At 47.5% G+C, this 16,128-nt stretch overlaps 2 protein-coding genes across 2 annotated transcripts in view; both read right to left on the bottom strand.

Annotated features, from left to right (window-relative positions):
* The window catches only part of LOC127482007 (coiled-coil domain-containing protein 81-like), a 237,585-nt gene that overhangs the window by 70,301 nt on the left and 151,156 nt on the right, over positions 1 to 16,128 (bottom strand). The gene's annotated exons all lie outside the window — the stretch shown is intronic.
* LOC127481985 (ribosome-binding protein 1-like) overlaps positions 12,462 to 16,128 on the bottom strand; it is a 150,349-nt gene continuing 146,682 nt past the window's right edge. Inside the window, exon 5 of the mRNA XM_051811907.1 lies at positions 12,462 to 12,474. The gene's annotated coding sequence lies outside the window, so the exon portion shown is untranslated. The remainder of the gene's footprint in view (positions 12,475 to 16,128) is intronic.

The raw sequence follows: 16,128 nt of genomic DNA, 5'->3' as shown, positions 1-16,128 counted from the left end.
AGCCTGCAGGAGCTGCTGGGCTGGGGCACTCCAGGAATTCCCAGGAAAACCTGGGACCGGCCGTGCCAAGGTGTCCTTAGTGCCTGGTGCTCGTTCTCCATCCCCTTTGTCCTGTCCAGGAATGAAGCTGCTCCAGCCCTCTGGCATTTCAAGCCATGTCCCTTTTCTCCCCCCCTTTTCTCCCCCTCCTTTTCTCCCCCCTTTTCCCTGTTTTTCCCTGGATTTGAGGCTTCTCCTGAGCCTCAGCTGGGGCTGAGCAGGGCCAATAGGGAGGTGGAAAACACAGATCATCCAGAAACCTAAAGCTGAGTCTCTGCTTTCATTTCCACGAAACTCTTCTTTCCCACCACATTAGAGAAAGTCCAGTTCCTCCTGGAAAAATCCCACTGAGGGAACCCTGCTGATTCCCCCAAACCTTTGTTATCCTTTTGTGGGACTGTGATCCGATGCTGCTCCCTAATTGTAGCTGAGCCCAGAAGGATATAAAACGTTTCATCTTAGTTAAAAGCAGCAAAATTCGCTGAGAATTCTTCCCCCCTCTGTGTACACATTAAACTGCATCAGATCAAAACTTCCTTTAAATGTTTGGGAGCGTGGAGATGTTTTCCCTTTCATCCCAGCCGAGGCTTTTGTTATTCCAGGCACTGAATAAATCTGCTCCTGCCCTTAGGAACTTCATTGAATTTTTCCTTTTTGTTGTAAATATGCAAACAGGATTTTTTTTTTATTATTTTTTTTTTTTTTGCCCGTGTTGAAAGTGGAAAATGAAGGAGCAACAGGCCAAATTTGTCACATTTGAAGCAGTGTGGCACCTGGGCCTTTCAGCACAATGACAGTCCAGTGTCCTGGAGAGAGAAGAGCTGTGGAGGGAGGAGAGGTCGTGACAAGGTTTCCTCTTTTGGGGGATTTATCAAAGGAGATTTGAAATGTGCAGTTTTATTTCAGTCCTGGCTGTTTTCTGCACCGACATCTCCGAAGTGGGTCATTGTATTTTATCAGCAAAACACACCATTGTCGTTGTCCAAAGGATTCTCAACAATCAATATTATCTTTTCTGAGGGGAAATAATAACATTTTGTGAGCGTCTGGAGTCAAAGTGATTCTCGGTGCTTATCTGCACTTTGTTTTCTCTCATCCTGCAGTAAATCCAGTCACTCTTTGCTCGTGGACCAAATTGATCCATAAACATTTCATTACCAGCAAACATGCTGTTCTTCCATCAAGGGTTTTATTTCTCTGATGTTAATTTGCATCCAAACTCAAACACAGGGACGGCAGATAATGAAACCAAAGCCCCTGTTAACAGACAGAAACCTGAAACTGCATTTTCTTCCGATTTTTAAAGTAATTTAAATGCACATCAGACCAATCTGCTGCTTCACTTTTGAACCCCACAAATCTTGTATCATTTTTTTTCCTGGTAAATAACCCAGGTCAGCCTGGAGGGGGGAGGACTTTGTGCCAGAGGAGCTGAGTTTTATGGATTTCCCTCTGGCAGGAAAGGAAGGGGAGCTTTGATCTCCCAGCCCTCGGGCAGGTGCCCTCACTACAAAGGTTTGTGTAAGAGGAGCAATCCCAACTCCTGCCACAGCTTCAGGAGGAACCAGGGGCCACTGTGGCTTGGGAAGGAGAGGGCACAGCCCCAGCAGTGTGGGGAGGGACTCTGAGCCAGAGAAATGGTTCCTTATTAAACTCAGTCCAAGCAGCTCTCAGGGACAGGGGGGGATTGCTGGGGGGTCTGTGCAGGGCCAGGAGCTGGATGGATGATCCTGGTGGGTCTCTTCCAACTCAGCATATTCCTGGATTCTGTGGAACTTCCTTAAACTTGAATATCTGTCTTGGCCCTGCAGCTCAGAGGGGCTGGAAACCCATCCCAACAGCCCTGGCTGCTCCCTGGAGGGGACAAGGAGAGGGTAAAAACCCATCCCAACAGCCCTGGCTGCTCCATGGAGGGGACAAGGAGTGGGTGAAAACCCATCCCAACAACTCTGGCTGCTCTCCAGAGGAGCCAAGGAGAGGCTGGAAACCCATCCCAACAGCCCTGGCTGCTCCATGGAGGGGACAAGGAGTGGGTGAAAACCCATCCCAACAGCTCTGGCTGCTCTCCAGAGGAGCCAAGGAGAGGCTGGAAACCCATCCCAACAGCCCTGGCTGCTCCATGGAGGGGACAAGGAGAGGCTGGAAACCCATCCCAACAGCCCTGGCTGCTCCATGGAGGAGCCAAACAGGGGCTGGAAACCCATCCCAACAGCCCTGGCTGCTCCATGGAGGAGCCAAACAGGGGCTGGAAACCCATCCCAACATTCCTGGCTGCTCCATGGAGGAGCCAAGGAGAGGGTAAAAACCCATCCCAACAGCCCTGGCTGCTCCATGGAAGGGACAAGGAGAGGTTAGAAACCCATCCCAAGAGCCCTGGCTGCTCCCTGGAGGGGACAAACAGGGGCTGCAGGGTCCTGGCTGGGATTTAGGGACTTGGCTTGGTTCTGAATGTGCTGCAGGGACAGAAGGGAGCCCACGGCAGTGTAGGAAGGAATCACAGAGTGGTTTGTGTTGGAAGGGAACTTAAAATCCATCCAGTTCCATGGGCAGGGACACCTCCCTGGTTCCAGGTTGCTCCAAGCCCTGTCCAGCCTGGCTTTGGACACTTCCAGGGATCCAGGGGCAGCCACAGCTCCTCAGGGCAGCCTGAGGAGGTTGGGGAATGCTGGGCCTGCCCTGGAGCTCTGCTGCTTTTGGGGGCAGCACTCAGGATGACTCCAGGGGGACCCTGAGGGGCTGCTCAAGGCCTGAACTCTGCCCAGGAGCAGGTCAAGAGGGGGGGCAGCCCGTGGGCAGCCCCAGAAGGACCCTGGGAACAGCCTGGTTGTGGTGATCCATGGAAACTGGATTTGCTGAGCAGCTCTGGAGATTGGAACCAGGGCTCTGCACTGCAGAACAACGAGGAGCTGGGAAAGCACTGGAGCCCTGAGACAGAAATGAAAAACTGCCTTTAGAAAGCTTCTCTTGTGAGGCTGCAGAGGGGGCGAGGGTTGTGTTCGGCTCGAGCAAATTGTGATAAATTACCCTGGAAGTAACTACTGTATTAGGCATGACATTGTTATTGAGCACATGTTCGGATCAGCAAATTCCCCCTCTGTTCAGGAGCTAAAGGACAACGGGCATCCTTTCCTGGCTGCATTTTCCCACTGATCATTAGTGCCCTGCTCCCCTGAGCTGTGGGACTGGCATTGTCCACGGAAAAAATAGGAATTTGCATTATAGAACAGCCATGTCTGTTTTGATTAAGAACAACACTTTCCTCTGCTCTCCTGTTTCCATGAATATTTAAGTTAATTAAGCCCAGCAAAGATTTCATTTCAGCTTAATGACTTCTAAATGTGACTTCTTATGTCTGTGGGAATGAGTGAAACACGACAGGCACAGCTCTTAATAGCCCTGATGATGGGATTGATGCATCCCAAGAACAGGGGGCAGCAGGATTTGCTCCTTAGGAGCTGTTCCATCCCTGAGCCGGTGGTGGGAGGTGGATTGACCCGGCTGGAGGCTCCAAAGCTGCTCCATCACTTCCCTCCCCAGCTGGAAAGGGGAGAGAAAACACAGCAAAAGGGGTGGGACAAAGGTGTTGGACAAATTGTGGGCAATGCCACTGCAATCCTGAGTGGTTTGGAGCACTGAAGAGCACCTTGGGTAGGTGGATATCAGCTCATCCAGAAAAAAAAAGGGATAGGGAAGAGGTCAGAGATGCTCTCAGGATATTCTTATATTTCAGTAATTTATGGGAGGGGGGTTGCAGGTAATGATGGCAGCAGACAGAGATCCTGCTTCGTAGAAAATAGGTGGAATTGGATTTGATTTTTTTGTCAGCCCAACTTCCAAACCTGCCTGTTTGAGCTGGAATTTGGAACTCTGCATCAGAATTAGAGTGTGAGCCCAGTTTGGGAAGTGGTTGGACATGCTTGAAAAATGAGTCCCTTTAGGATGCAGTGTTGAGGGGCTTTGTTTTAAGCAATCCCATGGACAGAATCATTGGCTGCTTTGGAAGATCCTGCTCCTGTTTTCTTGGGCACATCTGCACCCCAGTCACGTGGAATTCTGAGAAGTTGCTGTTAAATACAGAGTTTAAACTGGTGCTCACTCCGGTGTCAGAGGAACTGCATCCAAAATCACCCTCTGAGCAGGAATTCAGGGACCCCATCAGTGACTGGGCCATCTCTGTGTCAGATCCTGGGAAGAAGAGACTTATCCACCCCAAAGAGGTCTCATGTGCAGGAAAACATGGAAAAATGGTGCTGGTGGCAGAGACCCAGAAAGGTACAGAAAGGAATGTGGGGAGAGGAGGAACCTGAGAGCACTCCTGTGTGCCCCTTACAGGCTTTTCAGCCTTTCCTGAGAAATTCCTGCTCTGTTCTTTCCAGGAACGACCTCAGGAATACCTGATGGTGACTCCTGGGACAGCAGGTGAAAAGATTCCTTTTATTCCTTGGCTGCTGCTTGAGGGAAAGGCTCAGATAATTCGTATTTAGAAAGATGGTGTGGAAAATAACAGCCTGGAATAATAGACATGTTTTGTTTTGTGGAGCAAGTTCAAGGAGCAGGGAATTTCTTGGAATCCCTGGGGCCTCCCTTTTCCTGAAGAAGCTCAGGGATGTTCAGAGGAGTGAACCAAATAAACTCTGTGCTTGGGCACTCCTCAAATTTGGTGAACAAGGCAGGGGACAAACCTGCTGTGCCCTGAATTGTTGAAAAGTCCCAAGTCATAGAAACATTTGACTCTTTTTTCCCATCCTAATCCTTCCAAGTGTTGGGAAGGGGGGGAGAGGGGGGAGATGCAGCTTCTGTCTTAAGCTGATGGGTCTTGAGTGAATTTAAATCCAGCTCAGAGAGTTGAATTGACATGTAAGTAGGTGAGTCAAGTGCTCAGGAGCCTTTCAGAACAAGCTGTAGGTGTGTTGTGATTCTAATTTATTGCTTTCTAACTCTCCTAATGGGATAAAACGTACAAGGGGGGATATAAATACTTGGATGACTAACAAGGAGGAGCTGGGACACAGTTTGGAGTGAAGCTGCATCCCCAGAGGGCCATGACAATTGGAATTAAGCTCCTTAGGAGGATGTTCCCACCTGATGGGAGGTGCTCTCCAGGGGACCCCGCTGGAGTCAGTCCTGCCTTGGATTCTCCCCCCATTTCTGCTGCCAGTTCTGCTTTTGGGAATGGGAATTATTTCCTTTTCCTTCCCCCTCCCCTTTTGCTTCTGAGAACTCTGTTCCTGTGGACCCCCAGAATTCCCATCCCACCGAAGTTCTTGGGAGAGATGCTCTTCCTGGTGGGCTGAGGGGGGAGCAAAGCACTTGGCTTGTAACATACTGACAGAAACCAGTGAATTAATTAAGCTTGGCATTAAACTGGACAATGTTTAACAGGGTTTGATGGCAGGAACTGCAGGAACCCTGGGCTCTGCCCTATTTTTATTTATTTATTTATTTATTTATAATTTTATATATAGATATTTTATATTTATTTATATATTATATATTTGTATATATTTCATATATATAAATATACTTATTTTATATTTATTTATATACTACATATTTATATATTTATATATATTTTATATATAAATATACTTATTTTACATTTATTTATTATATATATTTATATATTTACATATATTTTATATATATTATATATAATTTTTTTAACATATATTTCTCTCCATCACAGACTAAGATGATTGACTTCCAGCCCCACCTGCCCACAGCTGGATTTGGGGTTGGCCCAGCCCCAGGCAGCCCCCAGCTGGGAACAAGGAGCTTTGGGATGACCTGATGTGTGTCAAAGTGACACCCAAGTGTCACTTTGAGATGGCAAAACGTGGATAAACCCAGAAAATCATTCTTTGGCTGAAGCAGGTTTGTATTTCTTTGGGGACGGAGCCAAGTCTTACAAAGCATTTCCAGGATCAAAATTAGGGCTTGATATTTTGCCCCTCAAAGAATTTTTTTCAAGAGGCTGATTTTTTTTTGATTTTTTTTTTTTTTTAACCAACTGCTGGTTCTTAAAAATTCTGTCTGGGCTCGAAGTCGTGTGTGTGCAAAACCCTGAATAGATGAAATACTCCCTTTGTTTTTTTTTCCTGAGGTGTCTCTGGCTCAAAAGTCTGAGGCAGATGAAAAATGGGAATATTACAAGCCTTTGTGTGCAGAACTGTCTAATGAGGCAGCTTTATCAGCAGCAATGAGGAGATTTGTCTGCGAATAGAGATTGAAAAAAAAGCCTAAAAAGTGTCATTATTGCTAATCTGGAGTGTTTGATGTAGGCAAGACCCTTAATCTTCAGATATCTTCCAAGGCCTGAGACTGATTGATACATCACTTTGTCTCACCTTAACTTGGGCTGTTATTCTATTGTGGGGATGATCCATAAGTTCAATTCACTTACTGAACTTGTGTCCTGGAAATTCAAGAGAAAATGGCTTTAAGCTCCTTTAGATCCTGAGCTAATCTTAAAGGAATGGCTTAGATTGTAACAAAACAAGAATCTTTTTCATATTTTAAATTCATTTTAGTTCCAGTGGGGAATATCCCATCTGAGACTTTACAGACTCAAGAATGTCTTGTCATGTTTTTAATTTGAATTGCATTTTGTATGCAATTCAAATATTTTCTTTAATAGTTATTAAAGAAATTAATATTAAAAATGTTTTCTTTAATATGTTTTCTTTCTTAAATCTTATAGATTTAAGATTATTTTGTCACGTTTTTAATTGCATTTTGTGATATATTTTCTCTAATAGTGGGGGGGAAAGGTGAGTGAAAGAGGTTTTGAGCAGTTTTCAATGAGATTTACCAGAGGGAGGGGACTTGTTTGCTTGTTTGGGACTGTCAGAGTTGTCTTTTAATACCTTTAAAGTTGTTATATCATTGGCTTTCTCTGTCTGCTACCAAAATTGAGATGTTTGCTCCCCAAATCTGTGTTTGCTCCCCAAATCTGAGAGGTTTTCTCCCCAATCTGAAGTGTTTGCTCCCCAAATCTTTATTTGTTCCCCAATCTGAGTGTGTGCTCCCCAAATCTGTATTTGCTCTCCAGTCTGAGGGGTTTGCTCCCAAAATATGAGTTTGCTCCCCAAATCTGAGGGGGTTGTTCCCCAAATCTGAGGGGTTTGCTCCCCAAATCTTTATTTGTTCCCCAATCTGAGGGGTTTGCTCCCCAAGTCTGATTTTCCTCCCCAATCTGAGGTGTTTGCTCCCCAAATCTGAATTATTTAGTCCCCAGTCTCAGGTGTTTGCTCCCCAAATCTGTTTGCTCCCCAAATCTGAGGGGTTTGCTCCCCAAATCTTTATTTGTTCCCCAGTCCGAGGTATTTGCTCCCCAGATCTGATTTTCCTCCCCAGTCTGAGGGGTTTGCTCCCCAAATTCGTGTTTGCTCCCCAATCCAAGGTGTTTGCTCCCCAAATCTTTATTTGCTCCTCAATCTGAGATGTTTGCTCCCCTAATCTGTGTTTGCTCCCCAAATCTGTGTTTACACCCCAATCTGAGGGGTTTGCTCCCCAGCCAGAGGCGTTTGCTCCATCCCAGAGTAAATCCTGTTCCCTGGAGCATTTCCCTGTGCTCTGGGATTATTGCCCTGTGCCACAAATTCCCTGCAAGCAGCCTGGGTACTCTCTGTGTGCTCTCCTCAGCCCTTGTTCCCTTCATTAGCACTGCCAGGGCAGAGGGGATGGACATAATTACCCAGGAGTTCTGGGCTGCTGGAGTGGATAATGAAAAGTGCTCCTGACATGGTCTTTTCATGCCATTAAAAAAATGAAGGTGATGATTCAAGTGCAGAGTTCCACGTGTGCTGTCAGGAGAGTTCTTTGTCCCCTGCTCCTCCTCAGTCCTACACTGCTCCAAGACCCCCTTTGCCCACCCAAAATCCCCTCTGCTCTTCCTTCACTGGCTCATTTCAGCTCTCACAGAATAATACCCCCCCCAAGGCAAGGTTTCCTCTTGGCATCACTTCTTACAGGTCTCCAAGGGAGGAGGGTGATGATTTGGAAAGCCTTGGTTGGTTGGTTGGGGCTGGGGGGGTTTCCAGCCCACATTTTGGGGGGGTTTGAAGCCCTCTGGATGCTCATTCCTTCTGTGGCTTTGGCTCAACTCGGGTCATGGAATCACAGAGTCCTTCAGGTTGGAAGAGACCTTTAAGACCATCAAGTCCAACTGTCAACCCAACCCCACCACTGACCACGTCCTCCAGTGCCACAGCCACACGTTTTTTGGGCACTTCCAGGGATGGGAACTCCACCCCCCCTGCACAGCCTGATCCAGTGCTCTACAACCCTTTCCATGGAGAAATTCCTCCCAGAGGAGGCACCAAGAGATCCAGGGGCTGCTTTGCCTCTGTCATTACCCTGCAAAGGGACCTTCTGCCCCCTCCCCTGCCTCAGTTTCCCCATTTTCCATGGAAGGAGAGACTCTTCCCTCCCTGTGTGGGAATGTCCTGCTCTGTTGGTGCCCGACACAGGATCACAGAGTCAGCCAGGCTGGAAAAGACCTCTGGGATCATCGAGTCCAACCTGTGACCCAACCCCACCTTGTCCCCCCCACCATGGCACTGATGCCACATCCAGGCTCTGCTCAAACCCCTCCAGGGACGGGGACTCCCCCCCCTCCCTGGGCAGCCCATTCCAAGGGCTGATCCCTCTCTCTGGGAAGAACTTCTTCCCCATGGCCAACCTAAACCTGCCCTGGGGCAGCTCCAGGCTGTGCCCTCTTGTCCTACTGCTGGTTCCTGGCAGCAGAGCCCGACCCCCCCCGGCTCCCCCCTCCTGGCAGGGAGTTGCAGAGAGTGAGAAGGTCTCCCCTGAGCCTCCTCCTGTCCAGGCTGAGCCCCCCCAGCTCCCTCAGCCTCTCCTCACAGCACTTGTGCTCCACACCCTTCCCCAGCCTCGTTGCCCTTCTCTGCCCCTGCTCCAGCCCCTCAACATCCTTCCCAACCTGAGGGCCCCGAGCTGGGCACAGCACTCCAGGGGTGGCCTCCCCACAATCCCTGCCCTGCTCCTGCTGCCACACTCCATCCCATCCATCTCCAGGTAAAAACCATTTCTCAGCCCCTCATAAAGCCCTGCCCAGCCTGGAGCTGCTGCTCTCCCCGAGGAAGACACGACACACTCGGTACCTGCTTTCCATTTTGCCTCTGAACTGAGGGGAAATGAAGGGGTTTTATTTCAGCAGCAAACTGCTCCTGCTTTATGTAGGAAAACCAGTTATTTTTTAATGATGCTCAAAATTTCCAGCTTATGGAGTAGCCAGTGGATAACTTGCACTCCTGGAACATTAAAAATTGAAGGAGTCTTTGGAAGTTATTTGCTGTGGAGTTAATGACACCTTTGCTGTTGACTTCTGGGGGAGTGGATGCAGTAATGTAGGCAATAAAAAAACCACAACGACCAGGCAGAAAACATCCAGGTTTGCCTCAGGATTGCCTTTACATGGGACAAGATCTTCTCTCACATTCATCAACTTAATTTACATCAAACTCAATTTATAGACTTGGTGAGACTTTTTTCCCCTTATACCTTTAAAAACTCCCCAGAATTCTTCATTAAATCCTGCAAGGGGGTTCAAAACACTTAAAAATGCATGATTAATTTCTCTCCTGTTCTGGAGGGCTTTCACTGAATTGTTCAGCCTTGACTAGGATGTCCTGGGAGAATTGTGACAGAATTACTCAGAAAATTTCGTATTCAGGGAGATTTTATGCTGCAGATCTTCCTGCTCTGAAACACTGCTCAGAGAATGATGATAAGGAGGGAAAATTGTACAGGGAGGGTTCCTCTGCAAACATCTTTTCACTGCTAATGTGATTAAATGCATTTGGTAATAGCTGATGAAGATCCATTGCAATCTAGGAGAGCCTGAAAATTAGCAAGGGGATGGATTAATAGGGGCAAAAAATGACAGTCTGGGATATTGCCTTGTAAAACATCCTTTGCTTCAACTGCTCTGGCTTAGCATCGTTGGAGTCCACTTTATAAAGTGATATATAGTGGGAAAGGATGGACTGGGGATGTGACAATGAGCTGGCATTTAATAAAATATCTTATTTTTGGCACTCTGGGAAGGTGTCCTGCACAGTTCCTTCCCAGTGTTTACCTGGGAGACTCTGGGATGGGAGGAAAGGCTGATGCTGAGCTGGTCTCCCAGCAGAGGAGAGAAATGAGTCATTCCAACAGGGCTGCAGGAATTCTGGCAATTCTGGCTGCCTGGGGAACAGAGGGCATCTTTTTCCTCTCTAATGAGAAGGCAATATATAATATTATGCACAGTGACAGAGGCCAAACATGTCTGTGCAGGAGCTGATGAGACTGAAGGCTGCAGAGGGAGGAGCTGCTGTACACGGGCCAGAGGCTGCTCTGGAAGATGATGCTTTGCTCATGCAGAACAGTTTGAGGGGATGGAATTGTCACCTGGAAAACACTTAGGCCAGGCTTTGAATTCCCTGCAAACTGGTGCTGGGGTGGGGTAAGAAAAACCTGCTCCCCTGCTCTCGGGGGTTCCTCCCATGGGTCACTCCAGTCCCAGAGATGGTGGGTTTGGTGAACACCCCCAGGGCTCCATCAGCACTGGGACATTTGTTGGCCTCCTGTGCAACTCCTGGAGCTGGAATGCCAGGAGTTCCCACTGCCAGGTGTTCCCACTGCTCCTCCTCAGGGAGTTATGGACCAGCTGGACCCGAGCTCTGCTGCAGCAAAAGTGACTTTTCTGTGCCACGTGCAGCCCAGGACGTGCTGCTATTCTCAGCACTCCAACACAACCTGAAGGGCCTCTCCTACAAAAGTCCCCTCATAAACCTCTTTGTCCCAGCATGTGCCGTGAGTAAAATCCACAAGGAAGCTGGAGGCATTTTTCCTGCAGCTTCAGGTCTCGGTTCGGGGCGAGGGCTGAATTTCAGAGCGAGTTTTCTTGGCCAGTTAAAAGGCCCGACCTGCTGCCACTGTTCCCTTTGTGCTGAGGAGCAGAAGTAGGTTAGGGAGTGAATGAGAGTGGAGCTGCTGAGCTCCCTTGATGTATTCACTGAGGATGTTTAAAGGATGTTCTCCGTGTCGAACACGGCGCAGGACGACAGGCGGGAGCGCTGAGCCTGTGCTGCCCTGACATCTGCTGCAAACCTGCACGTCAAGGCAGCTCAGGCCTCCTCAGGGGGAAAGTTCCTGTTGGGTTGGGTGATTTGGAATGACATAGGGGTGGTGCAAGCCCTCAGGCTTCACCTGAGTGTCCTGAAAATTGAGTTTGGGGTTGTTTCTTGGCAGCTCCAACCCCTGCAGCAACTGGCTTCTGTGGCTCAGATCAATCTTAGAAAAAGGTCTCCTAAACAGAAGACATCTGCATAGAGAAGTTTATAAAGTGCTGGCTTTAAAGAGCCTTTCTGTGCCTTTTACTAAAAGTTTCCATGTTCTGCCCCCTGATAAAGGAGCAGCTCAAATGCTCAGTGTGAGCTTCGTGCTCCTCCAGCTCTGCAAACTTCCTTTATTTGGGGTTTTATTGGAGGCTTTCCCTGCCTGGCCAACACAAGGCTTTAGGAAAGGTTATCTTGGTTTCTGTAAAGGAAATTCTGGCTTGGATTGGAACGCTTGGGCCAAAGAGATGGAGGCAGGTTTCTCATTGTTCCATCCTGGTGTGAAGGAAGGCTGGGTGAGACCTCCCAGAGCTTTCCCAAGGGCTCCATCGTGTTCCACGGAGCCCCCAGGGGCTGCAGGGCCTCGGTATCTCTGCAAACCAGTCTGCTGCCACCGGGATTTCCACCTGCAAACTCAGCTGCCAGGTTTGCAGAGAGATTGTTTTGTGAGCAGCCTGTCCTTTGCTCGTGGCTCCCTGGCTCTCTCCCCTGGATCCTGTACTGCTCCTGATAACTCCCTTTTCCCTTGCTCCAGTGGAGCAAACAGCTCTGTGGATGCTCCAGGAGTGTCTTCTCCTGGTGCTGTAGCTCAGAGGGATGTCACTTGAATGGCTCTTAAAACGAGGGCTGGCTGGGAGAGAATCATTTGAATTCCACAGTTAAAGCTCCTGGTGATTGAGAACAAAGGGAACTGCTCTGAAGGCTTCAGGAACTCGCTAATGGCTGGAAAGAAGAGGGTCAGGCTCTTGTTGGGAACCGTTTAAAATCCTTCCCTCCCCATTACTCACTCTTTAAGTGACACCTGGATCGTTGCAGGAGGGCAGTTAAACATGAATTGTTCATACACCAGCTTTCCTAGGTAGGGTTTTTTTTTTTTGCCCCCAAACGGAGCTGATTTATTTTTGTGCTGATTCCCACCGGTTGTGGAGGCCATTAAATATCCTTAATTGCCTAGAAATGGGTTCCCATCGTGGAGTCCTGGTCATGCAGAGCCCTGGAGCTGGGGCTGGTGTGTCACCCAGTGCTCACCCAGCAGTGAGCAGCCTGACACCCCCCAAATGAGCAGCCTGACATCCCTCGGGGGCTCCTGCTCCCTGATTTTTGGAGGGATTCCACGGTCTGGCTCATGCCCCAACCTTAAAGGAGCAGCTGAGCAGCTCCTCTTCCTGGGTGTGCTCAAAAACCCACTTGGGACCTCGGGGGTCACGGGTCAGAGCAGCCCTGCAGCTCTGGGAGTCCCAGGATGGATTCTGGCACCTGGAAAATTTGGGACGAGCCAGCTGAGCTGCTGGGGGTGCCTGTGAGGGAGGCAGTGCCCTGAAAGCATCACCAATGGCTACAAATGCAGATAATTCAGGTTTGTGTTCCACTTCTTTATGAATTTTCAGCTTTCTGAGTCCACTGAAAAGCCATTCCAAGGCTGACATTATTCTGCTTTATCCACCTGCTTGCTCTGGGTCGTCTTCTTGCCCCATTTTTCACCCATGGTAGACCCAGCACCAACATCTGCTGCCTTCTTAAAGCTTGATCTTCATGTCCATACCCAGGAACCTCCTCCTGCTGCCTGAGCTGGAGCCTCCAGCCCTGGGGAGGGGGATCTTGCAAAGGGAAGCCATTGGTTAGATCTCGTTAATAAAAAATAAAATTAAAAAAAAAATTAAAAGCACTCACAATTTACTAGTTTCCTTAGGAAAAAAAACTTATTTTCTAGGTTTTTCTATAAGAAAAGCCTTTTCTTATAAGAAAACCTTCTTCATGTTTTTTCTGTAAGAGTTGCAGTGCTCCCTGATAATCTGGGACATGTTTTGGGAGCTGGTTTGGAGCTGTAATGTCTCTGGAAAAGCACATTTTAGAGGGACCCTGAGCTGGCTGGGGGGGTGTTGGGGTGTCAGGCAGCCCCTTGCAGACACATCCCTGAGGTCCCAGCCCCTGCCAGGGATCCAAATCCCCATTTCTCCCCCATTTCTCCCCTTGCCCTGTCAGGTCCAGGAGGGGCTGTTTTAAGGCAGGAGGTGTTGCTGTAGAACATGCCAGACAAGAGCTGTGATCTCCAATGGGGGGAATAGGAAGGGAAAAGGGGAGATTAATTCAGGATAAAGCCCTGTCTCGGTGATCCCTTGCAAGCTGTGCCTGCTGATGCCAGTGGAGCAAAACCAGCTTCCATCTGCCAAGGCTGCAGCCCATTAGAGGTGCAGCAAAGCCAATTCTCTGGGTAAAAATAAACCCTTACAGAGGAGCCTCTGCCAAAGTGGGGATGAAGTGGGGAATCATCCCCCAAAGCAGGATTCAGACCCCTCCAGGCTGTGGGACATCCCCTCCCACCCTGTGTGCCTGGGGAACATCCCCTTTCCCCCCCTCTCCTCTTCAACTGGGTTTATTTTCCTTTCCCCCAAGAGCTGTTGGTGCTGCCATGGTTTGGGACACAGAGTTAATTGGAGACACCCCCTGTGCCTTGGGATAATCCCCAGGAAAGCTGGGATCTCGAGGTATGATGGCAGATCACACCTAACCAGCTCTGCTCTTCCTTCCCTTTCCATTTGGGAGCCAAACCAGTAACAGGGACAGTTCCAGCACTGGGTTTGACTGGGGCAGTTTGGGATCATTATCCATGGCAGAGACAGCTCCAAAGCTCAGGTACCACGTGTGCTCCTGGGCCAGGGCAGCCCTGGCTGATGTTCCCTGCTGTAAATCCAGGAGATTTTACTGAAGGAGACTCCAGAGCTGCTGAGATGTTGGTCACCATCGTGCTGGTGACTGGGAAAGGGGCTGGGAAGGACTGGGTGTGACTGGTCTGCTGGTGTGGGGTTGCCCCTCAGCCCCTGCTCACAGCACAGCTCTCCAGGATGTTGCAGCACTCTCAGGAAGCCCCAGAAATCTTAATTTAATTGGAATATGACATGTCCAGTTAAGGAACTTACTCTTTTTGACTGGTCATGTCACAGTTTTCCCCCTTCCCAAACCTCTGCAACCTCTCAGGAATGAATTCACCAAAGAACCTTCAGCACTTGTGCAGGAGCCAAAAAAATGTCTGCAGGTCTTACCCAAGTTCCTGTCCAGTAAATGCCCATCCTGAAATCTCCTCACCTCCTTTTCCAACAGAGAAATTGGGGATATGTTTTTTTTATGGGATCTTGACATCCCAGCCACACAGAGCCCTCCAACCAGGCTCCAGCTGCCACTCCAACACTTCCAGGAGGCTTTTCCTCTTCCCCTTTGGAACCTGGGCTCCCTCTGAACTCGAGGAAGTGGTGTGGGAAGCATTTGGGGTGATGTCTGGGATGGATTCTCCTGGGTTTTCTCACGTGTTTAATCCCCTGCTGAGCCAGCCCAGCTGCATTTCTGTGCAGTGAGTGATACTATTAAACGATGCAACAAGAGTTTGGTGCCCAAAATGAGGTTAAAAACACTGTTTGAATTACTGAAAAGGAAAACATTTGTCTTTTGGGATTTGTAGAAGTCTTTTCTACCATTTTTTTTTATTGGAAAAAAAAAATTAAATTGTTTCGTCTCCAATTCGTGCCAAGCCTCGTTCTCTCAAATAAAATGAGAATTTTGGCCACATCACCCCCTTCCCCTGGGTCTGAACAAAGGGCTGGTGGCCTCCAGCAGTGTTGGTTTGTGCTGCTGAGCTGGGTCAGGGATATTTGGGAGTTTAATGGGAGCCCCCCGGGGTTCTTCCCAGAGTGTGTTGGTGGTTCAGTAAATGTTACTTCTCCAGAGTGCTGTAAATCACATTTATTGCAGCCACCAAGAAACAGGCTTCTGTTAGAGAATCAGAGCATCTTTTGGGTTGGGAAAGACCTCTGAGGACATCAATCCAAGCATCACCTCAGCACAAATAAGGAAGTGCTGCAGGACTTGGATGAATTCATTCCTGAGAGATTTGGGGAGGGAAAACCAGCCAAAAGGAGTAAGTTCCTTAACTGGACGTGTCGTATTGCAGTTAAATGAACATTTTTAGGCTTCCTGAGAGTGCAGCAACGTCCTGGAGAGCTGTGCTGGGACCAAGGATTGAGGGATAAGCCAGCCCTGGAGCTGGAATGGTCCCCTTTCAGCAGCAGGAGAGGGATGAGCCCCTCGAGGCCACCCTGAGTGTGTCAGATGTCCCCAGGTATTGCTGCTGGGGGACACTGGCCTGGCTCACCCTCTGGGAACAGAATAAATATAAATAACTGGTCTATTAGTTTATTAAATAAATTAATAGCTCAGGGAATTTGGGGAATAAAGGAGAGATCAGCTAAGGGCCCAAACTCCAACCCCTTTCTGAGTTTGCAACACTCTCTATAAAAATATACGTAGTTTTTCACACAAAATATATCTAACAATAAAATGAATAAATCAGGGTAAAATACAACTGAAGAGGCCACATTTCAATTATATATATATATATATATATATATATATATATATATATAATATATAATTATATATATATATATAATTATATATTATAATTATATATTATAATTATATATTATAATTATATATTATATATATTATAATTATATATTATATATAATTATAGGTATATTATTCTATATAATTATATAGAATATATACTATGTATATGGGATATATATATTACATATATAATATATATAATATATAATTATATATGATATATATGATATATATTCTATATAATATTATATATATTTTATATATTACATATATAATATATATAATATATATAATATGTAATATATCATTATATATATAATATATATAATTGTATAGAGTATAT

The sequence above is a fragment of the Manacus candei genome, unplaced genomic scaffold (assembly GCF_025592945.1).
Source record: "Manacus candei isolate 608988 ecotype Guabito, Panama unplaced genomic scaffold, ASM2559294v1 h1tg000084l, whole genome shotgun sequence".
Taxonomy (NCBI): domain Eukaryota; kingdom Metazoa; phylum Chordata; class Aves; order Passeriformes; family Pipridae; genus Manacus; species Manacus candei.
Note: the sequence above shows the minus strand (reverse complement) of the source record. Positions and strands in the feature narration are given on the sequence as shown.